Raw genomic sequence first — 25,327 nt, forward strand, 5'->3', positions numbered from 1 at the left:
GGAGCAAATGCAAAGGACTTTAAGGTGAATTTGGAGTGTGTGTAGGTAGCATGATAAATACGGTTGGTAACCTCAGGCACAAGTCACCACATGGGACTATGATGCAGTGGCAATAACAGAAACTTGACTAAAAGACGGGGAGGATTAATATTCCTGGCTTTAAGGTATTCAGAAAAGGTAGGGAAGGAAGAAAAATGAAGGGATGACTGTATTCATTAAATAAAAGCTATTCTAGCACTGTAAGCGGATAATGTAGTTGAAGGGCCAAGACAGAATCCATTTAATTAGAATTAAGAAACAATAGAAGAGCTTTTATGTTGCTGAGTGTATACTATAGGCCAACAAATCGTGGGAAGAAGAAAGAGGAGCATATTTAATGGCAAATTATAGAAAGCTACAAGAATTTTAGAGTAATGATAATGGGGAATGTCAATTATCTTAACAGTCATAGTCATAGAGAGATACAGCACTGAAACAGGCCCTTCAGCCCACCAAGTCTGTGCTGACCATCAAACACCCATTTATACTAATTCTACATTAATCCCATATTCCCTACCACATCCCCACCTTCCCTCAATTCTCCTACCACCTACCTATACTAAGGGCAATTTACAATGGCCAATTTACCTATCGACCTGCAAGTCTTTGGCTGTGGGAAAAAATCGGAGCACCCGATGAAAACTCACACGGTCACAGGGAGAACTTGCAAACTCCACACAGGCAGTACCCAGAACCTAAACCAGGTCACTGGAGCTGTGAGGCTGCAGTGCTAACCACTGCACCACCCAGTGTAAAGGACAAAAATGGGGAGGAATTTCTGAAATCTGTACAAGAGAACTTATATGATCAGTGTGTTTCCAGCACAATGAAGAAGGAACCAGAGCTGGATCTAGTGCTAGGAAATGAACTGGGGCAAGTGGAGGAGGTTTACATGAGGGAGCATTAAGGGGTCAGGGATCATAGGAACAGGTCAAGGCCATTCATCCCCTTGAGCCTGTCCCACCAATCAATGAAATCATGGCTGATCATGGGCTGGATTTTCAAAGCAGGGTCGGGAACCTGACGCCTGGATGATTTCCGGATCCCGACCCTGCACCTCAGCTGCACTGCCAACGCGATGCGATCCTCAAATGGGCAGGAGGTGAGCTCAGTGCCCAATTAGTGGCACTGAATGTCTGCAGAAGATGGGAACTGCCCTCCTGCGCCAGAGGCAAAGGCAAGCGGCAGCCATAATGTGATCTGCCACTGCCTTGCAGAGGAGAACAAGCAGCTCCTCAGCCAGGACAGCAGAATGAACAGGTGAGACAGCAGTTCCATAATAAAAAAAAAATATCCTGAGCTGGGCCCAGCGCAAGATCCCCATAGGTTGAAAACATTTCTTCTTCAAAGAACAAAGTTGGGCCCCGACCCACTGCGAACCCGACAGCTGTGCATTATTGTGCATCACACTGGTCGGGCTCGCAGGTTCCTCTTTGAAAATTGTGGTGCGGACCCCCCCCCCCCAACCCCCCAGCCTCCTTAACGAGCTCCAAAAGGTGCTTAATGGCCCCTTAATTGGAGGCGAGCGGCTTCCTCGTTCCCTCCCCCCCACCCTCACATTAAAAATTGCGGACATCCTGGGGGCGTCAGGTTAAATCGCGTCTGCCCCGGCTCCCGACTCCACGGCCCTTTCAAAATCTGGCCCCATATATCCGCTTTAGCCCCATATTGCTTAACACCTTTGGAGAACAAAATCTATCAATCTCAGGTTTAAAATTTACAATTGATCTAGCATCCTGGGATGGAAACCATCTGGTTCTGAGGATTTATCATTCTTTAATGCAATTATTTTCTTCATTACTGTTATTTTGTTCATGTTAATTTGGTGAGTCTCTGTCCTTGATTCAGTATTAGTTTCCTTGGGATTTCTGGCATGCTGACCTCTTCCTCTACTGTAAATACTGTTGCAAAGTTATTATTCAGCCGATCAGTCATTTCATTATTCTCATTGACAGGATTACCGTTATCAGTTTTGAAGGGGCCCGCATTGCTCCTGGCCACCCTATTTTTCCCAATAAAATCGTAAAACATTTTTATGTTGATTTTGTTATCCCTTGCAAGTTCCTTTTCATACTCACTTTTTGTAGCTCTTACCATCTGTTTTGTCACCCTTTGCTGTTCTCTTTATCTTTCCCATTCACCAGGATCTGTGCCATTTTTTGCATCTTTGTCTCTTTTATTCATTTAGTTTTATGTTGTTTCTTACCTCTTCAGTTTTCCATGGCTGTCTCTTTTGGCAAGTAGACTCTTGCCCTTTAGGGGTATAAACTGGCTCAGTAACACATTAAATTCTTTTCTTTTTTTTTATTTCCAAAATAAACTTTATTCATAAAATTCTGTGAAAATTACATTGCCAAACAGTTTCAAACAGCACCAAAAAATACAGACATTGCAAGGGAGATCAGTTTCCTTCAATACTATCATGAGTTTCTTCACAACCCTTCCGTTTCACAATTGTCATGTCAATTACAGTTTTACATTTACAGCAATTCAGAATATTAACGATACAGTTCGAGGGGTTTCCCATGGATCCAGCCCCTCAGTCCAGCTTGGTGGGGGACCTTACACTGTGGTCTTTCCCCATTGAGCCTTTGCTGCGGCTGCCCCAAGCTTTAGTGCGTCCCTCAGCACGTAGTCCTGGACCTTGGAATGTGCCAGTCTGCAACATTCGGTGGTGGACAACTCTTTGCGCTGGAAGACCAGCAGGTTTCGGGCAGACCAAAGGGCGTCTTTCACTGAATTGATAGTCCTCCAGCAGCAGTTGATGTTTGTCTCGGTGTGAGTCCCTGGGAACAGCCCGTAGAGCACAGACTCCTGTGTTACAGAGCTGCTTGGGATGAACCTCGACAAAAACCACTGCATCTCTTTCCACACCTGCTTTGCGAAGACACATTCCAGGAAGAGGTGGGCAACCATCTCTTCCCCACCACAGCCACTGTGGGGGCATTGTGCAGAGGCGGCGAGACTTCAGGTGTGCATGAAGGATCTGACGGGGAGGGCCCTTCTCACCACCAGCCAAGCTACGTCTTGGTGCTTGTTTGAAAGTTCTGGTGATGAGGCATTCCGCCAAATGACTTTGACGGTCTGCTCGGGGAACCATCCGACAGGATCCACCGTCTCCTTTTCCCGTAGGGCCTTGAGGACATTCCGTGCAGACCACTGCCTGATGGACCGGCAGTCAAAGGTGTTTTCCCGCAGAAACAGCTCCACGAAGGATAGGTGGTACAGCACAGCCCAACTGCATGGAGTGTTCCGAGACAATGTGACCAGGACCATCCTCCGCAACAACGGGGACAGATAGAACCTCAGCACGTAGTGACACTTGGAGTTTGCGTACTGGAGGTCCACACACAGCGTGATGCAGCCGCACACGAAGGTGGTCATCAGGATGAGGGCCACGTTGGGTACATTTTTCCCGCCCTTATCCAGAGATTTGAACATCGTGTCCCTCCGGACCCGGTCCATTTTAGATCCCCAGATGAAGCGGAAAATGGCTCGGGTGACCGCCACAGCGCAGGAGTGGGGTATGGGCCAGACCTGCGCCACGTTCAGCAACAACGTGAGCACCTCGCACCTGATGACTAGGTTCTTGCCCATGATGGAGAGAGATCGCTGCCCCCACATGCCCAACGTTTGTCGTACCTTGGCTACTCGCTCCTCCCAGGTTTTGGTGCACGCCCCGGCCCTTCCGAACCATATCCCCAGCACCTTCAGGTAATCTGACCTGACGGTGAACGGGACAAAGGATCGGTCAGCCCAGTTCCCAAAGAACATGGCCTTGCTCTTGCCGTGGTTAACTTTGGCTCCCGAGGCCAGTTCGAACTGGTCGCAGATGCTCATCAGTCTGCGAACAGACCGCGGAGCCGAGAAGAAGACGGCGACATCATCCATGTACAGGGAGGTTTTAACCTGAGTGCCTCCGCTGCCTGGGATTGTCACCCCTCTTATGCTCGCATCCTTCCTAATAGACTCAGCCAAGGGTTCAATACAGCAAACAAACAAGACAGGGGAGAGAGGACAGCCCTGTCTGACTCCAGATTGGATCGGGAAACTTTCCAATTCCCACCCGTTGATTTAGACTGCACTACTGATGTTTGTGCAGAGGAGTTTGATCCAATTGCAGATTCCCTCCCCAAACCCCATTTTGGAAAGCACGTCCATCATGTAGGTGTGCGATATCCTGTCAAAAGCCTTCTCCTGGTCCAGGCTGATGAGGCAGGTGTCCACCCTCCTGTCCCGTACATAGGCGATCGTATCCCTGAGTAGCGCGAGACTATCGGAGATCTTCCTGCCGGGTACAGTACAGGTCTGATCAGGGTGGATCACCAACTCCAGAGCAGACTTGACTCGACTGGCTATGACTTTGGACAGAATCTTGTAGTCAACATTAAGCAGTGAGATGGGCCGCCAATTTCTGATTTCTGCCCTCTCCCCCTTCCGCTTGTAAATGAGGGTGATGATGCCTTTCCTCCTGGATTCCGACATGCTGCCGGCCAGGAGCATACTCTCGTATACTTCCAGCAGGTTTGGGCCGACCCAGTCCCACAGGGCCGAGTACAACTCGACCGGTAAGCCGTCGCTTCCGGGAGTTTTACTCGTCTCGAAGGACTCGACGGCCTTTGTCAGCTCGTCCAGAGTTAGCGGCTTGTCCAGTCTCTCCTTCCTGCTGTCATCTAAGACCTCTGTGATAGATGACAGGAAGGACTGGGAGGCTCTGCTGTCTGTGGGCTTCGCGTCATACAGCCCAGCATAAAAGGATTTGCTGATCCTTAGTATGTCGGACTGCGAAGACGTTACCGAGCCATCTTCTTCCTTCAGGCTGCTGATGACAGAGCTCTCTCTGTGTACCTTTTGGAAGAAGTAACGCGAGCACGTCTCATCCTGCTCGATGGAGTGGACTCTGGACCGGAAGATGATCTTGGAGGCCTCCTTGGCAAAGAGCGAGGCCTGCTGGCTCTTCACCTCTTGGAGGTCCTCCTTGACCTCGACCCCCATTCACTGCAACTGGAGCAGATTTTGCATACTTTTCTGGAGTGGGGACATTTCCCTCTGTCTCTCTCTTGCCCTCTGAACACCTTTGTGGATGAAGAACCTCTTGATGTTCTCCTTAATCGCTTCCCACCAGTGAACTGGGTTTCACGGTCCTCCAACCTCTGTAATCCCTTTTAAGTTCCTCAACGTTCTCTGGGGTCAGCAGTGTAGCATTGAGCTTCCACGTCCCTCTGCCAACCCGCTGGTCATCGTGTAAGTGACAGTCGGCCAGTAAGAGGCAGTGGTCGGAGAAGAACACCGGCTTGACATCGGTGGATCCGACCATGACGGCACGGGACACAAACAGGAAGTCAATCCTGGAACGGGCAGACCCGTCCGATCTTGACCATGTGTATCTGCGCTGCGCTCCGTCTGCAGGTTTGCTGAAGACGTCGTGCAGTTTGGCATCTTTAATTGTTTCTATTAGGAATCTGGACGTAGCGTCCAGTTTGCTGTCGTCACTGCCGGATCGTCCAGCCGCATCGATGATGCAGTTGAAGTCACCACCTAGGATGACCGGCCTGGACGTCGCCAGCAGCAGTGGGAGCAGCTGGAAGACAGTCAGCCGCTCGCTGCGTTGTACCGGGGCGTACACGTTGATCAACCGGAGCGGAGCGTTGTTGTACATTACATTTGCTACGAGGAGGCGACCGCCCACCACCTCCTTAACTTCGGAGATGGTGAAATTACCTCCCCGCAGCAGAATACCCAGGCCGGAGGAACGGCAATCATTACCCCCCGACCAGATCGATGGCCCGTGGGACCACCATCGCGACCACTGCCTGTAGGTGCTGACGTGTGGTATTCCACACTCCTGCAGAAACAGTAGGTCGGCTTTGACCTTGGCGAGGTAATGCAAGGTTGAAACACATCGCGTAGTAGATTCATTGCTATGCACATTAATGGAAGCAATCTTTACACCCATTCTTTAAAAAGTTAATTGTTGCTTCCCATACGATTTGTCCTTGCTAGTCCCAGTCCTTCGGGATGTTCCTGCATACCCATCGTGTGAGCAAGCTGTTTGACAATAGTTGGGCTTAGAAACCCCTCCTGGTTTTTCATGCAGGGGTTTTTCCGCTGGGGTGACATCGGGGGGGTCTTGTAGGCAGCAAAGGTTGGGTTATCCTCTGCTGCTTCCATCTGTTCCTCCTCGAAAACATCCCGGCTTCCCGGAGCTGAGGTGCGCCAGACGTGTCTTTGCTCCCGGTGTCCCGGAGCTGAGATGCGTTGGCCATGTCCTTACGTGTGGCGCTTTGGGGTTGGGGCACGCCGGGCCAATCACAGCTTCCAGTGCCCGGGGGCTGGGATGCTTTATCTTCCATCTCCTTGGAGTTCTGCCGCCTCTTTTGAAGGGGCTGTCGTTCCAGCATTCCCCCGTCCAGTGAAGAGGAGCTGTTGCAGTCTGATTCAGAAGGTAGCCTCCTCTTGACATTGGTTCGGGTGGTGGCCTGTTCCGCTTTTGGATGTTTTTTCTTTGTGGTTTTCCTCTGGACCACTTGCCACTGACCTGTTTGTCCATCTGCTGCCTCCTCCTCCATTGATTCTGTCTGTGGAGGAGGAGTTTCCGAGCGCAGGGTAGGTGCTGGGTCGCTGGTTTCAGCTGCCTCCCCTTCCTTCTCCTTCTCAGGTTGAAGTTCCTCACTGCGGAGAAGGTTGCTGGTCTCCTTTCGAACACCGGACGCCTTCGTTGAACCTTCTCCTGGCCTTTCCTTGGACCTTGCCGCCTGAGCATAACTGAGGCAGCGTTTGGGGCAGGTTTTGTAGAGATGGCCTGCCGCACCGCACAAGTTGCAACACTTAGCCTGCTTACAGTCCTTGGTCTGATGGCCTTCCTCCTTGCAGTTCTTGCAAACAACCGTGCTGCAGTTGGCCACCACGTGACCAGATTTGCCACAGGTGCGGCAAACTCTGGGCTGCCCAGCGTAGACCAAGAAGCCTCGACTTCCCCCGATAGCGAAGCTGGAGGGAGGGTGGATGATGGCTCCACTGGGATCGACCTTCAAGGTCACCTTGACCTGCTGCTTGCTGGTCCAAATCCCAAAGGGGTCCTTGACATCTGTGCTGCTGCCAGCCACCTCGACGTACCTGGCGAGAAAGGTGAGTACATCCACCACCGGAACATGGGGGTTGTAGAGGTGAATCATCTCCACCCGGTCCCGTTGTGAAGGAAGCGTGAAGAGTGGCTCTGCTGTGAGGATCGATCGACAGTGGTGCCCAGTCCCCTTTCTCCTTGAACGCCTTCAGGAACTTGATGCATCCCGCCACGTTCCGGAACGTCACGTCGAAGTATCCACTGCTGGGGAAATCCTGCAGGCAGAAGACGTCCATCGCTTGAAATCTGCAGCAATCGAAGAGAATTTTCTTGATGAAGAAGGTGCAATTGACCGGTACATCTCCTTTCCTGTCCTTCATGACCACCCGAACGGTGTTGCGCACTCCCTGACCCGAAGCTCGAAGATTGGTTATAACCATTTTACTCAAAGCTTCCCCATGATCAAAAGGCAATGATCATGGTCTCTTCTCAACCAAGTAAGCACTGATAAGAGCAGATACTACACTTGATTTTAGCCAAAAGGCCGAGAAGCATTAAATTCTTTTCTGAACATCTCCCACTAATCTTCTGTCATTTTACTCATTAACAGATTTGCCCAGTTGACTGAGGGCTGTTTCTGTCTCATCCCTTTGAAGTCAGCCTTACCTAAATCTAGAATCTTAGTAGCTGTCTCTCATTTCTCCTTTTCATTTATTACTTTGAATATGATCCTATTGTGATTGGCATGAGAAAATGTTCATGCACCATTCGGATGTTAACTAAATCTGGCTCATTACTTATTACTAAATCTGGGGCTGGATCTTTTTATCCTTTTGATGTGGGTTCCATGGTGGGAGAGCTGGAGAATCGGAGTGGCTGTGGCCTCCACAGAACCCGACACTGGGATTGCTGAGCCCCATCTTCCCGGGGTTGGAGAAAGCTCCATGGCGGTGCGTCTGCCGCTCTGCAATGGGACCCTAGTTTAAATTTTTAAAGTACCTCTCTGCATAAATTTCAATGTCATCTGCCACAATCCTCCCATCCATTCCTGATCTTAAGCTCGACATGCGGCACTCATATGCCTTCACTTTCCCATCCACGAGAAGTTGGCGTCACCGAGGAGGGGAAGGGGTCACCTCTGCATTTTGTGTATCGATGTGGGGGGGAAGGGATGAACTCTATTATTTTATGAATGGGGGCGGACAGGGGGATCTCTGCATTTTGTTTTCCAGGGTTGGCAGCCTGCGGTGCGGGTCCCGTGTGGGGTGGCCACCATTTTCTGCCCCCGCTGCTGCTCCCAGCAGTGGGACAAGAAGATCCAGCCCCTAATGTGGCGTTCCCCCTTCTTGGTTCAAGGTTATATTGTTGCAGAAAACTATGCCAGAAACAAAGAAATTCATTACTTTTCTGGCATGTACTAGTCTGCTTATCCCAATCTATATGAAAGTTAAAATCCCTGTTAAAACCATTCTGCCTTTGCTACATGCTTGTCTAATCTCTGCATTTGTGAGATTTACCACTTCACAGCTGCCACCAAGGGGCCTATGTACAACTCCCAGTCCTGTCTTAAATCCTTTTCTGTTTCTTAATTCTATCCACAAAGTTTCCACTGCCTGCTTACCTCTCATTATATCCCCTCTTGCCATTGAAATGTTTTAATCTTTAATTATGAAGGCTACTCCTCCCACTCTGCCATTTTCCATATCTTTCTTGTAGACCTTATAACCAGGTATGATTTGTTCCCAGGCCTGATCGCGTGGCAGCCATGTCTCAGTAATGGTCACCATGACATACCCTCCAAATTGAATTTTCACCTGCAATTCATTCAATATGTTGTTTATGCTCTGTGTGTTTGTATAAAGAACCCTTCTTTGGGCCATACACCCTAACATGTCCTCCTGCTCTAATGTTTTGCTCACATATTTCTTATTTCTCTCTCCTGATTTAATAGCATTAGATTTAGAATAATCATGGAAAAGGACAAAGAATAATCAAGCATAAAAATACTTAACTCAAGGAAGGCTAATTTCAATGCATTAAAAAGGGATCTTGCCCAGGTGAATTGCAATCAAAGGATAGTAACAAACATCAGGAAGACGTAGACAGATATTGGCTGATTGATAAAATGGTAAGACACATGGCAGATGAAATTTAATGCACAGAAATGTAAAGTGATGCATTTTGGAAAGAAAAATAAAGGCAGCAGAAATTAAATGGTACAATTTTAAAGGGTGTGGAGGAACAGAGAAACCTGGGGATGTATGTACACAAATCTTAGATGGCGGCAGGACAAGTTGAGAAGGCTGTTGGAAAAACATATGGCATCCTTGGCTTCATTAATAGCGGCATAGAGTACAAAAGAAAAGAAATTATGCTAAAACTTTATAAAACATTGTTTAGACCTCGGGTGGAGTACTATGTTCAATTCTGAGAACCACATGGTAAGAAGGATGTCAATACTTCAGAGAGGGTGCAGAAGAGATTTACTAGATTAGTACCAGCAATGAGGGACTTCAGTTAGTGGAGAGACTGGAGACTGGGGTTGTTCTCCTTATAGCAGAGAAGGTTGAGAGAGATTTGATTAAGGTGTTCAAAACCATGAGTAAATAAGGGGAAACCATTTCCAGTGGCAGAGGGTCAGTAAGGGCACTGAATTAAGGTGATTGGCAAAAGAACCAGAGGTGACATGAGGCAACTTTTTTATGCAGTGCTTTGTTACAATTTGGAATGCACTGCCTGAAAGGATGGTGGTAACAGATTCAATAGTAACTTTCAAAAGGGAATTGGACAAATAGTTGAAGAGAAAAAAAAATTACAGGCTACAGAGGAATTGACTAGTTGGATAGTTTTACCAAAGAGCCTTCACAGGACTGAATGGCCTCCTACTACTATGATACTACTATGAAATTGTGAACCAAATAAGCTTGTCAATTGCATAATTATTCCAAAGATGTTGCCTATCTTTCTGCCAAAGTTATGACAGGAGATCAGGAAAACCTCAATGCAAGTTCTACCCTTTTCTCTTTTAGACAGCTGCAGTCAGGATTTTAGGTTCAGAACTGATCCAGCACTTACGATCAGCAGTGAACTTTAAATACCACTGTCTAAGATGCTGGACAAGTTCATTGCTTTGGCAGTCAGAAAATGAAGATTCAAATGGAGTAATTAAAATGATGAAGTTAGCTCTTAGACTTGAAATAAAGTCCTGATTTATCTAATGTAATTGCCTCAGCCTCAGTGAGAAGATGTACTTTCCATGCGTTCAATGACCAATAATTAAGCATGTGCTGAAACTAATGTAATCCACAGTAATTGAGTTTTAGACTGCAACTGTCAGAAGACTAGATAAAGATGATTTGTCTCTAGAAAATTATGTTTTTGTTTATAATGAGAACTGATTGTAATTAAAATATTTTGACAAGAGCAGCAAAATTACTGAGTGTGTTTAACCTTTCCATTGCTTACTGGTTTCTGTAATAAATCTAACTTGGTGGAGGGTTGTGTTGCTGTTTTCCTTTTAAATATTACACAGGATCTGCAGCCAAGTAGCATAGTTAAAAAGCCTGCTTTGCAGTAGTTTGGTTAGATTAAAGGGCTTGGTGCGTTAGCTAGTATTTAAAGCAAGTGGTCACAAGTGCACAGAATCTCATCAACTTTGAATAGATTGAAAGGGAGACATCTTTAAGGAATTCATAATGTGTTGGCAGAGCAATTGCTAAATCAAATATTCTTATCCTATTAGGTGAGCAGAAGTAGATATGAGTCAAAACTCACAAAGCAGTGAAGTGCTCTTCATGTCAAGATTTATGGACCAAATTCAACTTATTTGCAATACTTCCAGTTAAAAGGAGGACACACAAAGCACTCTTGAATAGGTGAGGAAACAATATAGGTAAACACAGAACAAATGTTCATGCCACCAGATTCTAGATTTTACACTTTATGTTCTATGGAATTCATGGACAATGGATGATTTGGGCATGAAAATTGAGGGAATAATAAGAATTTGCTGAGAATATCAAATTAGACAACAGAGAAAATTGTGAGGGAGAATGTGGGAGACTGTAGGATATAAATAAATTAGAGGTATGGGCAGATTAGAGGCAAATGCAATTCAATGTTGATAAATATGAGGTCATATATTTGGTGATAAAGAGCAAAAAATGAAAATTTACCCTAAATGAAGAAAAAATCAGTGGAATCAAAGAACTACAAAATTTAAAATACAGACCACAAATCTTTAAAAGCAAGATTGCAGATGGAAAAAACCATAAACATGGCAAATTGGATTCCAGGTGTTATATTCAAGGGCGTCAAATATATTTTAAAAAACATGGAAGTGATAAGAAATCTTCCCCAGTTAATGTACTGTATGTAATTTTAAGGACCCATTATAGAATGAATATTAGATTTATGGAAAAGGGGAACTGATTCATCAGAATGATAACAGGATAAGAGGCGATCATTGCGATGGGAGACTTGAAAACGAGGGCTGTATTAAATGGGCCAGAGGAAATTATAGGTAAATAATAGATGTGTCACAATTATGCAAGAGTTGGAGAGAGTAAAATTATTCCTATTGACCATTCGAAATTTCCCTTGAGAAGGACTGGTGAGCCGACTTCTTGAACCACTGCAGTCCATGTGATGTAGATACACCCATGTAGATTTTGCGCAGGAGGTGGGGCTCCCAGCGCTGGGTTGAAAAAGCAGGGGAAACCCCATCTCTGCATTTTTTCAGCCCCCTGGAGCAATCCTCCGGTCTTTTGGGGTGAAGGTTTAAGGAGGCAAGATCCCCATCCCTTTAAACACCTAATAGGGATCCACCAGGAGTGGTGGCCACTGCTGGTACTGCAGAGGACTCGGAATCAGGCCTAGTGCTGGAAATCCGGGAAAGATGTAGCTGAGGCGGGATCACCAGGGCCAGTTCGGATGGCCCTGGCAAGGGGAGTTGGGGGGTGGTCGTTCAGTCCAGGGGAAGGAGGGCCTCGGTGGGTGAATTGGCTCCCAGTGGGGGTCCTCCATGGACCACAAATTGCCCACGGAGGAAGGCACCGCCCCCAAGCTCACAGGAAGGGCTTAAGGGCCTCAATTTGCCTCTGGGTAGGAAGTCCGTCATTGGTCTATCCCACCTCTAGGAGAATTGGAACCGACATTTCCAGCATCGGGTTCCGTGGTGGCCGCTGCTGCTCCAATTCTCTGGCACCGCCTCCCCACAAAATCTGCTGTTGGGAGGAGAATAAGATCTGGCCCATAATGTTGTTAGGTAGGGAGTTCCAGGATTTTAACCCAGTGATGATGAACGTGTAGAGATATATCTTCAAGTCAGGATGGTGTACAACTTAGAGGGAAAATTGCAGGTGGTGGTGTTCCCATGTGCCTTCTTCCCTTGTGCTTATAGGCGGTAGAGGTCACAGGTTTGGAAGGTGCTGTCAAAGATGCCTTGGCGAGTGCATGAGGTACATCTTGTAGATGGTACACACTGTAGCTATGGTGCACCGCTGGGGGAAGGAGTCAATGTAGGTTGTGGATTGTGTCCCAATCAAGCAGGCTACATTGTCCTGGATTGTGTTGAGCTTCTTGTGTGTTGTTGGAGCTGCACTCATCCAGGCAAGTGGAGAATATTATATCATATTCCTAACTTATGCCTTACACATGGTGGAAAGGCTTTGAAGAGTCAGGAGGTGAGTTACTCACTGCAAACTTCCCAGAATCTGACCAAGATACATGGAATCATGGAATGGTTACAGCAAAGAAGTGGGCCATTGGACCATCGATCCCATGCTAGCTCTCTGCAAGAGCAATTTAGCTAGTCCTACTCCTCTGCATTTTCCCTGTAATCCTGCAAATCTTTCCCTTCAGTTGTTTATACAATTCACTTTTGAAAGCCACAATTGAATCGTTCTCCACCATCCTCTCAGGCATTGCATTGCAGACCCTAACCACTTGCTATGTAAAAACATTTTTCCTCATGTTACGTTGGTTCTTTTGCCATTCACCTTAAGTTGGTGTCCTCTAGTTCTCAACCCTTCTACCAATGGGAATAGTTACTCTCTATTTACTCTGTCTAGACACATCATAATTTTAAACACCTCTATCAAATCTCCACTCAACCTTCTCTTCTCTAAGGAGTAAACCCCAGTTTCTCCAAACTATCCATGTAACTGAAGTTCCTCATGCCCAGAACCATTCTCGTAAACATTTCCTGCACCCTCTCACGTCACAGTGTGGTGCCCCGAATTGGACAAATACTCCAGTTGAAGGCGAACCAGTGTTTTATAAAGGTTCGCCATAACTTCCTTGCTTTTGTACTTTTGTTGCCTTTTAAGATCTTAGTATGCTAATGAGCCAAGTACCAGGGTGCAGTCATGTGACCACATGCCAGTCTCACTCTGTAACTGTCACACCAAAAAGCAAGTCCTGTAAATAGTTTGCTCTGTACATATAATAGTTTAGCTGTTTAATAAACCTGTTTGAGATCTTCAACAACCTGGACTCCACACATCTCATTTATCTCATATATCAGACAACAGAAAAAGTTTCTCACTACACTCTATGCCACTCTTTATAAAACACAGGAACGTGTGTGCCTTTTTAACCACTTTCTCAACCTACCCTGCCACCTTCAATGATTTGTGTACATATACCCCTAGGTCTCTCTGCCCTGCACTCCTTTTAGAATTTCACCCTTTCATTTATATTGCTTTTCCTCATTCTTCCTACCAAAATGTATCTCTTCACACCTCTCTATGTTGAATTTCATCTGCCATGCGTCCTCTTGAAGTCTATCATTATCCTCCTCACAGTTCACATTATTTCCAAGTTTTGAATCATCTGCAAATTTTGAAATATCGATCAAGAAAAGCAGCTGTCCTAGTACTGACTCCTGAGGAATACCACTATATACATCCCTCCAGTGTGAAAAACAACAGTTCACCACTATGCTGTCTTGTCTCTCAGCCAACTTTGTAACCATGCTGCCACTTTTTTTCCTTTTATTCCAGGGCTTCAATTTTGTGGCAAGCCTGTTATGTGGCTTTATCAAACACCTTTTGTCTCATGGACCAGATGAGCTCAGAGAAGGCATGAGGAAAGATAGGAGCGAAACTAGAGAAAGATGCGAGTTCAGAGCTAGAGCATTAGGAACCTTAGAGGAGGTTTGGCCCTGTGGACTCAGGGAAAGGAGGGAAGCAGCAGAGGTAGCTAAATGGATGGTCTCAATCTTAGTGACAAGAAGTCCATGAACTCTAGCACATATTGTTGGAGGTGAGGGTGGGGGAGGCAGGAGAGAGGAGTTGAACAGGAATGTTTGCTGTAGAGAAAAGAAGCCGGGGTTATCTTTGCATTCCAAGATCACCCTGGAATAGTGAGCAATTTTGGCAGTGGAGAGTAGAAGCTGATACTGCTTTATGTGTTTCAGCCAGATATGGGGATGACTGGCTAAATTGGTTGCCCACCATATACTTTCAAGTAGTTTCCCTTGTATTAATGGAGCAAGATGGGCTGTACCATGGGGGATGGCTAAAGTGAGAGAGAGCAATGGTTTTAATGGAGACTGGGGCATCATAAATGGAGGTGAGGGTTTGGTTAAGATCAGTAGCTGCACAAATATCATGGTGAATGGAGAGCCAAAGGCTAGAAAGCTGGGATTTTGAAAGTGCAGATGTAAGTGAAGTGGGTGATAAATATTTGCAGGCACAGGTACAGAAGGAAGTAAGGTTGGGAGAGGGCAAGGGGATGTGGGTGGTGAGCGATACAAGGAAGTGATCAGAGATGGCTTTATCTGTAATTGACAGAATAGGAGATGGCAAGTTTGAGGGCATAGCCAGGAAGATGAGTAGGGAACTTTATATGGAGGAAGAGATTAAGGGAGGATAGGAGGGCAGTGATATCAAAGGAGAAAGGGCATACTGAGTTGATGTGGAGGCTGTAATCACCAAAGCTGAGATGTCACTTGGTTCAGAGGCTACAGGAGGAAAGCAGTTGCCATGGTGTTTAGGTTGGCAGTCAATGAATGAAGTTTTTAAATGAGAGGTGAGAGGGGTAGAACAAGGTGAGATGCTCAAAGGTGGAGAAGGTGCAGAGGAGTAGTGGGACAGACCAAGGTGTGATTCAGTGATAAGAGCCACTCTACCACCAGTAGTTGGGAAGTTTTACTAGCAGATTAGCTGAATTATGTGGGGTGTGGAGTTTGTGGAGGTGGGCAATATTATGTAAGGAAGTTTGCGATCTTTGCGATAGAGAGGATGTGAGATCAGAAACCCAGGGTGGAACAGGGCTTCAAGTTTGTAAACAGATTTGTTGGGCCCAAGATAGCGGTTGGGAAAAGGTACAGAGTTTTTGGTGGGGACTGAAAATGATTGCTTTGGTCTTTTCAACATTTAGCTGAAAGACATTGTTGCTCATCCAAAACTATTATAATGCTCAGAAGGAGCCGTGATGAAATAAACAATGAACTGTAGAAATTATGAAATTAAATGTCAACTGTTAAACTGAACCACAAGAAAATGGGCACATTTGTACCACAGTCAAAATGAAGTAGAGGTCAGGTGACCCCTCCTGTACTGTCAATAAACAAGCATGTCTGCAAAGACAAAACTCACTAACTGCGTCTGAATTAGCTCTGGGGAGAACCCATTGAAATTGAAAGGAGCCCATTACATTTTAATGACATGAATGAACTAACAAAAGTTCTGTAGACAAACTGACTCCACAGCCCAAACCCAGATGAATAGGCGTGAAATAGTACTATTGTAAAAGAATGGTTTCCATATCCTGGACCATTGTGTGGTCACACCAGGGGGAAGGGTCCTATGCCACCTGACAGAGACTCAAATGTGATATATTTTTACCTTAAAAGATAGTCCTCTGGAGAGAGAGGGACGATCAAGAAAGACCACAGAAAGTCAGTTCCAGCAAAAGGCTGTGGAATCAGTCCAGCTAAGGAGGAAACCCTGCTGCTGATACTATACTTCAACTTGCTGCAGCAGAGAAATTAAAAGGTGACCACCGCCTCCAGATTGAAGTTTTAACCACCAGAAATCTATAACACCTCAGCAAGTTCATGGCTACAAACAACCAGCCCTGCACCTTTGAAAAGACTTTCCACTCAAAAAGATTCAATAGGTTTCTGTGAATATGAACTCTTACATCACTTGGGACTTAAATTGCATCTTACTCTTTCACTTCTATCTATCTGCATGTGTGCATGTGTGTGTGACTGCATGAGTGGGTAAAGGTCGAGAACAATTTAGGTTTTGCTGTTTAAATAAAACCTTTTTTTCGTAAAACCTATGAGAAAACCTGTCATTTGTCTGTTTATTTGACCCTAAAAAACACTCAAGGATTGACACACCATTTTTAACAAAACACTATCTGTCAGCTGGGAGGTGAAAAGTGGAAACCACCCAAACCACTTCCCAACTCTCTGTAATACTATATTTTGAACAAGCAGTACTGAGGGACTGCTGCATTGTCAGAGCTTTTGGCCACCATTCCTTCTTCAAGCAGCATCACTATAAGCAAGGGTCACAATGTTTTGTTTCTGTGATTTTCTGCCTGTTCACTTTAATTGGTGGAAAGTTGTCAACTGGTGACTGCAGAAATAGAAAACTCCAGGCAGTTTATTTGGTCATCCATTCATTTGCTGTTTGTGACTCCTTGCCATATATAAATTGGTTGCTGTGCTTGCCTGCAATTCAAAAGTAACCCCCAGTTGTAAAACAGCAGAGGATGCTTTTTCCAACCAACCTTCCATCCAACAAACACTCTTCATTCAAAGAAGATTTAAAAATATTAATATTTATTTCAGGATATTTGCACAGCTGATGTGCTGTTAATCCAAAATTAGGCTTCCTTTTGGCAATCTTATAAGTTTGCTTGTTCAAATTCTTAACCTATGGCTGTGCCTGAGGCCTCCCCAGATGGAAGGAACAAATATGGTGGTGGGTTGAAGCTTGATAGGGTAGGCCTGTTATTTGGTCATGGTCTTCAACCTCTGGGTACAGGCTCCTATGATATCTCTGAAATAGCTGAAGGCCTGTCTCTTAGCTGTATTGCAATGGAGCACATCGTGAATCCTCGGAAGGGGTTGGCTAAGCAAAGCCAAGACATTTGTGCAGTGGTCATGTTACTGGACTAGTCTGTGGAGCGTAGGAGAATGATAGTGAGGCTGTTTATGCTTTAGTCATGCCTTGGTTTCTGTTGCATAAAATTGATAAAGAGTGATTGTATGGTCCAATGGATTGGTCACAAGGTTGTGAATGTTTTTAAATATTAGATACATCCAATAATTAAAACAGTGTTGCTGGGCTAATAATCAAAGAGGTCTGGATTAAACTCCAGAGAACATGCTTTCAAAGCCCACCATGGTGGTTTGAGAATTTGAATTCAGTTTAAAAAGTCTGGAAATAAAAAGCTGGTATCAGTCAAAGTGACCGAGAAGCTATCCAGGCTGTTGCAGGAACCCACTGATTCACCGGTTATCCTTTAGGGAAGGAAACTAGCTGTCCTTACCTGGGCTGGCCTATATGTGACTCTCGTCCCTCACAATGTGATTGACTCTTAACTGCCCACTGAATCCGTCTATTGAAAACGTAATAGGACAAATTTTAATGAATGTTAACCTTGCTAGAGATGCCCATATCTTAAGAACGAATTTTAAAAAAGAAAGAAAAAATCATTTGCTTATGGGGGTGGCATGCAGTGTAGACTCACAGCATGGCCAAATTTTTTGCCAGTGTTTGATGCTGTAGGTAGGCGAACCGGCACCTCTCCTCTTATACTCTTAACTCTAAAATCCCACCCGAACCTGTCTGGGTGGGGAAAATGGTCAAGGCTCACGACTCAGTACACTCAGTATTCTTTTAACAGTTTATTGTACCACCAATAACTTACAAACATCAGTACTCTGCTACCTTCAAGTTGAATCAGTAATCACAAATGCTGTTCCTAAATTTCCGAACTGCAGTCACCCTGATGATCACTCAGAGGAGTATGTTCCCATCTGTGCGGATGATCAATCCTGCCCACGGTTCCCTTGCAAGTCGCTGCTCTTGTCCCTGAACATACATTTCTTAGAGTACAAAAATTGCACCCATGACAATGATTGACGTAAACCCCTCCTGCGTTTGATTGTAACTTCTTAAATCTTGCAACAATTCAACATCTTGGGTTCGTGCACAGCTCATTAACATATGACGGTGTTTCGATGGGGAGAATTCTAGCTTATCAGCATCATCAGATTGGTGAATGAATTTCACCTTAATGAAATGGTTTTTGGAATTCGCTTTTCCAAAGTATGTGAGTGTTTGCCCAGACATATTGGAACCCACAGCTCATTAGCTTGTAAGTGCTATTTACAGTTTGGCTACATGAGTTCAATGGTTGCGATAATTCACTTAAACTTGGATAGATGCATACCATTACATTGTCTGATTGCATCAACTATTTCATGGTGAACATATTCATGAAGTCAATCCACCGTGTCTGTGTCTCTGTATGAATAATTTCATTTCAGCTCCCAGTTTGTTTTGAGAATTCAGTTAAAAGTCCTGTTAGTTCCCAGGATACAAAACTTGGCCCATTTCTGGTGATTGTCAATTTACAAACTGCCTTCGTCATGCAGCGGCTTGATTCTTTAATGTCCATTTACTATAACTTAAATATGTTCTTGCTGCAGGGCTGGCTATTATGCCACCTGCACTTCTTCACTTATGACTTGTAATTTATTCGCTGCCCTTTCTTTAAACTACACTCTCTGGAGTGGTGGTGTTTGGGATAGGTGGTGGGTTTGGCCTAATGTGCTATGATGTGCCTGTGTTGGTAGTGCCACTGCTGTCAATTCCTCATCTTGGGAAGAACCTAAAGGAATAGGGAAGGATAAAGTTGTAAAATGCATCCCCAGACAATTTCTTCGAAGACAGGTTAGATGGCAGTGCTGCAAAATCTGGTTGCGTGGTGCCCATTTTATCAGCGCTACAGGTGCTGTTTTGGTTCCAAAACAACAGCAGCGGTGCCTTCGCACAAGAGGCCATTTTAGTGAGGGAGTTAGCACACATGCAGGGAGCATACGCCAGAATTATGCAGTCAGTAGATCGTGACATCATTCAGCTTGTAATGCTGATTTGAAGCTTGCACTACCATTTTTGACCTTAATGTTCCAGCTAACATCCTTCCTCAACCTCGCACAGCTGAAAATGCATCAGCAGCCGGTAGGACCAACTACCAGCGCTATTTAAAGGGATCATAAACCACACTCAGGTTAGTTGCTGATTGATTTCTACTGGGCGTTGCTGTGTTTATAGAAGTGTTTGGTGGTTTGGACTGCTATTTAAAGTTGCTTAAGTCTACAGGGAGTGGTGTGGCACATGCTGAAGGACTTAGTCCTGACTTCAAGGTTTCTACTCAGAACAATCGCTCTGAGATATGGGTGCAGTGGTTTGTATTCCCCTTGGCCTGCAGCATGACAGGGAGAATGAGGCGGAAAGGGAGAAGGGCTCTCAGCCAGAGGCTAGATCCATCCAGAGTCCTCAGAGAGCAATTCTCCTGTCTCAAACTCACTGAGGAACAATGGGCTAGATTTCCATTACAAAGGCAGAAAATAGGAACCAAGGCTGGGATTTTACTGAGCTCCTGACATCAGGCACCGTGGCGGGGGGGGTGGCGGTCGGAAGATCATTCTGGCAGTGGCCTGCCACAGAGCCCGATGCCGGGTGTGCCGGTCCCAATCTTCCTGTGGCAGCCATCCCACTGCTGGGCGACGGGACCCAGATTAACTTATTCAAATTAATGAAATGAATACATTTAAATAAAATCAACAACGATCTTACCTTTGGCCCGCAATCTTCCGAGCAGCGGCTGTCATTCACGTGCCTTCACTTTTCTGTCAGGGAAAGCAGGCGCCACTGTGGTGGGGAAGGGGCTAAGTAATGATATTTAGTGCAGTGGTTGAGGTGGGGGAATGGGCTCTACTACAAATTACTAGTACAGGGGACGTTGGGAAGGGGAGACCTCTGCACTTTGGTTTGTGGGGGGAAAGGTCAAGTGTTGAAGGTAAGTGTTTTGCGCGGGGTGGGGGGCAAAGGGCAAAAATTGAATTTAATTGTGATTGTGGGGGGAAGGGGTGATAGATTTAACAGTGGTACTTTGGGGGGAAGCCCTTTAAATATTGAAATGACCCAGCAGGGCAGTCTGCCCTTTAAAAAGGGCACCAGCACTTTCGCACAGGCAGCTGACGCCATTGCCAGCGTCAGAGAGCCCGCCTCCTCCACGTGATTGGGAGGGGATGGATGGCCCGACTGGCTCATTATCCTGGGCTGCCATGAGGAAGATCGCGGTGGCATGGTGGCATGTGATGTGCGGGCCTCCATTTTTTTCACCCACCACTGCGAAGAAAATCCAGCCCCAGGTCTGGTTTTGGGTCAGAAACCCACCACTGGTGGTAAACTGATTCAGATTGAGATTTTCAAATGGGTAAGTCCTTAATTGGTATGGAGACAGTCTTCCTATCCATTTAGAGCCAGTGGGCCCAGGAATGGAGATGAATCAGATCAAGTATGGGATTCATGTAGACTGCCATGGCAGCCATCACTGAGGCCAATGGTTGCCCTGAGGGAGAGAGCTGCCTTCCACAGCACCCGAAGGAAGTGAGATGTCACAAGGGAACTGGCGGCCTGGCACCAGGGGCAGGGCAGAACTTCGCTTCATTGATGCTGACGCGGATATAATGCTGGAGGCCATGAGTGAGAGGAGTGAGGTCCTCTTCCCAGATGGTGGCAGAAGGAGGCCACCTTGTCATGCAACAGGGGCACCTCTCTGTTCAGTGTCATCCCCCTCCTCCCCTTCTTCCTCCTCCTACTCCTCCCCCGATGAGCTGTCTCCTTCCAGGGCCTCAATCTTCTCGAGGTCCACACCTCTCTGGGGGGCCATGTTATGGAGAGCACAGCAGACCCTTGCAGAAGGGCATTGGAGGGCACTACCCGACCTGTCCAAGCATGAGAACCGCATCTTCAGAAGCCCGATGCCCTGCTCAATAGTTGGCCTGCTGAGCAGGTGGTATTGATTGTATCACCTCAATACCTCTGTTTCAGGCTCCCGTAGAGGGGTTAGTAGCCATCTCTTCAAGGGATTTCCCTTGTCCCCTTAGATCCACCCATGCACTTTGCGGGATGGAGTGAAGTACCAAGGCAGCCTGTACTGGTACAGGACGAAGGAGTCATGGCAATTGCCAGGAAAGTGAGCACATACATGGAGGAAGCTCTTGTTGTGGTCACAGACTAGTTTTATGTTGAGGAAGTGGAAGCTGTTTCCCTATTGTTGAGGATGGGGATATTTACAGAGCCTCCTCCTCCGGTTAGTTGTTTAATTGTCCACCACCATTCATGACTGGATGTGGCAGGACTGTGGAGCTTAGATCTGATCCATTGGTTGCGGGATCGCTTAGCCTTGTCTATCGCATGCTGCTTCCTTTGTTTGGCTTGCAAGTAGTCCTGTGTTGTAGCTTCACCAGGCTGACACCTCATTTTAGGTATGCCTAGTGCTGCTTCTGGCATGCTCTCCTGCACTCCTCATTGAACCTACCAATATACCCGATGTTTCATTATGCATACACATCAGCTTTTTTCTGTAGGACGCCCCATCAAAGTCCTCATCTGAGTCCTCTGCAGCAGAACTTGTGTGGGCCCTGCATTACCCTTGTCCCCTGCCCTGGCTGCAGGCCACTTATGCCTAGTGTCTCACCACATGCAGATTCTGCTTCTAAGCTAGATTCTAAAGTACTTGTAGTGTCAGTATGAAAGCTGATGGTTGTGAGTATGAGAGTGAGTGACTATTTCTTCTCCATTGCTGTCTTTCCTTCCACCACTGCCTTGTCAGGCTGTAGTTCTAGGGTATCTGAAAGGAGAAAGGCACAAAGGTAAGTGGGAGGTGAGAAGCAGGATTAAGTGTAAGCTTACTGTCATCTTTGATGGTTTCAGTACCACCGCTGGCCAATGGCCTCTGTTGTGGCCTCCCTCATGATTGCCAGCACCATCTCTTCCATGGAAGTAAGGACACGCAGCCGTGCATCTCCCCTGCCAGTTGGATACTGCTGCTTCCAGTTACGTGCCACCTTATCCTACAAGAGAGAATGAAGTGTGCCAATGACTATGGTGCAATGAGTTTAGGTGATGTGACTGTCATGGTTAAATAGCTGTCTGTGTGTGCAAGCTATGAAATGCGAGTGTGAGGCTTGCAGCAATGCTAAGTGTGTAAGCATGAGATGAAGCTTTGAATAATAAGTTATGAGTCATGATTAAAAGAGATTGTTGGTAGGTAAGTAATGGGGGTGTGATGAATTGAGCAGTGTCTGAGGCTAGTATATCTGTTGGAAGGATATGGTATTTGAAGATGAATTCTCTGACCTTGACTGCTCCTGCAAGGTTATTAAATTTCTAGTGGCACTGCCCTTGAGGCTACATTTCTTACATTGATGGCAATGGCTGTGTGCTTCCATTGACTTCTCAAAGTTTGTCTGGAGGGCCTCCCGGGCCCCAGTGGGTAGAGGACATCTCTCCTCTTATCCAATGCAGTGTCAGAGAACCTTGGAGTATGCTCTCAACCCTGCTGCACCATTAGTCACTCTTACTGCTCACAATGTCTTCCCCTGACACTTACAACACCTATTCCAGGCCGAATTCACCTCCTCTTAATGAGGTGAAGGTTGGCTTTAGGTAACTCAGGTTAGATTGAAGTCGTGTTAGCCTCGAACGAACTTGGGCCCCTGCTGACGTGTGCAGCCACTCAACAGTGATGTACGGGGAAAGGGCGAGATTAGGTGAGTTGCTCTTGCAGCGAGCTGGCACGGACACGACAGGCCGAATGGCCTCCTTCAGTGCTGTAACCATTCTATAATTCTAAAGCTGGGCTGCAGTCTACTATCATTTAAATTAAAAGGCAGTACAAAGCTGCCTGCTTCAGAAGAAATGGGTGCAGGTTAATCCCGCATTACGATCCTCTGCCTGTTTTTGGGGCTATCGAATTTTGTTCCCTAAGACTTTTCAGTGTGTCATTCAGCCTCTTTGCAAAATGTATTATTGTCCACCACTGCAAAAATGCCATGCAACTTCTGCTGTGCCCAGGGGAGTTGAAAAAATGGGTGAATGGTAGGTGCATACTTTGCACCCTGTCTCGCCAAATGAGCAGGAAATTAATACATTGGGCCAACTCTGTATGAAATCAAAAATACCAATGTATGCAAAGGTGTCTGCACTTAACCATGGTACTTCTCCTCATGCCATTAAACTCTTTTCTCAGTCATTACAGAAAGCAGGGCCTGGATTTTACTGATCGGGGGAGTGACCGGACATCAGGGGGATATGCAGGTTAGCGCCACGCATGGGCGGACGGCAGGATTTACTCTGAAATAAAAACAAGAAATGCTGGAAATACTCAGCAGGTCTGGCATCATCTGTGGAGAGAGAAGCAGCGTTAACGTTTCGGGTCAGTGACCCTTCTTCGGAACTGGCAAATATTTGAAATGTCAAAGGTTATAAGCAAGTAAAGCGGGGGTGGGGCAAGAGATAACAAAGGAGAAGGTGTAGATTGGACAAGGCCACATAGCTGACCAAAAGGTCATGGAGCAAAGGCAGACAATATGTTAATGGTGTGTTGAAAGACAAAGCATTAGTACAGATAGGGTGTTAACGAACTGAAGATTGAACAGCAGCAAGTACAAACATGAAAAAAAAGCAGTGGGTAAGCAAACTGAACAAACTAAGATGAAATGAAATAAATATACAAAAAAACATGTTAAAAATGTAAAAAAGAAAAAATAACTAAAAATAAAAGTAAAATGGGGTGCCCGTCATGTTCTGAAATTATTGAACTCAATGTTCAGTCCGGCAGGCTGTAGTGTGCCTAATCGAGATGCTGTTCCTCGAGCTTGCGTTGATGTTCACTGGAACACTGCAGCAAGCCCAGGATAGAGATGTGAGCAAGAGAGCAGGGGGGAGTGTTGAAATGGCAAGCAACCGGAAGATCAGGGTCCTGCTTGCGGACTGAGCGGAGGTGTTCCGCAAAGCAGTCACCTAGTCTGCGTTTGGTCTCCCTAATGTAGAGGAGACCACATTGTGAGCAGCGAACACAGTATATTACATTGAAAGAAGTACAAGTAAATCGCTGCTTCACCTGAAAGGAGTGTTTGGGGCCAGGGATAGTGAGGAGAGAGGAGGTAAATGGGCAGGTATTATACCTCCTGCGATTGCAGGGGAAGGTGCCATGCGAAGGGGATGAGGTGGTGGGGGTAATGGAGGAGTGGACCAGGGTGTCGTGGAGGGAACGATCCCTTCGGAATGCTGACAAGGGAAGGGAGGGGAAGGTGCGTTTGGTAGTGGCATCACGCTGGAGGTGGCGGAAATGGCGGAGGATGATCCTTTGGATATGGAGGCTGATGGGGTGAAAAGTGAGGACAAGGGGAACCCTGTCACAGTTCTGGGAGGGAGGCGAAGGGGTGAGGGTAGAGGTGCGGGAAATGGGCCGGACACAGTTGAGGGCCCTGTCAACCACAGTGTGGGGGAGTCCTCGATTGAGGAATAAGGATGACATATCAGAAGCGCAGTCATGGAAGGTAGCATCATGGAAGGCAGGATTTACTCCGTGAATAATTTACCAGGAAGAGCCAGTTAAGGGTCAGCAGGCAGGGGAGTCAGCCAATTAATGGTTGCGGGTGTGTCATAGTGCTGGCAGCTTGCACAGAGGCAACATTTTTAAAGGCACACGTGCAGCAGTCAAGCAGGCTGAAGACGCAGGCAGAAAGGAGGGAGTCTATAGCAATGAAGGCAGCAGAGAAATGGCTTCAGCACAATACAGCAACGCCTCTCTGGAGGTGCTCCTGCAGGCAGTCAGAGAAAGGAGAGATGTCCTCTTTCCATCAGACGGGAAGAGGAAGCCAACAAGCCTCAACAAGAAGGCATGGCTGGAGGTGGCAAACATAGTGAGCAGCTGAGGGGTCATCGCAAGAACCTGGATCCAGTGCAGGAAGAGATTGAATGACCTGCTGCGGTCTGGAAAGGTGAGTGACATTTAGATTTGCAAACTGGAAGCCCAGCATGAATTAAAAGGCAGCCATGAAATTGAGGCCCTGTGGTAGACCAATGCTTGGGGCAACACCAGGCATCAACATCCAGGTGCCCAGTTCACATAGAACCAACCCCATGGTCAGTGATGGGTGAATGCTGCATTGAGGTG

General features: G+C 46.4%; 1 pseudogene; it reads right to left on the reverse strand.

Annotated features, from left to right (window-relative positions):
* Nucleotides 1-7,490: 7,490 nt before the first annotated feature.
* LOC137376847 (U2 spliceosomal RNA) lies at nucleotides 7,491-7,658 on the reverse strand (annotated as a pseudogene).
* Between the last annotated feature and the right edge of the window lie 17,669 nt (nucleotides 7,659-25,327).

The sequence above is a fragment of the Heterodontus francisci genome, chromosome 13, assembly GCF_036365525.1.
Source record: "Heterodontus francisci isolate sHetFra1 chromosome 13, sHetFra1.hap1, whole genome shotgun sequence".
NCBI lineage: Eukaryota > Metazoa > Chordata > Chondrichthyes > Heterodontiformes > Heterodontidae > Heterodontus > Heterodontus francisci.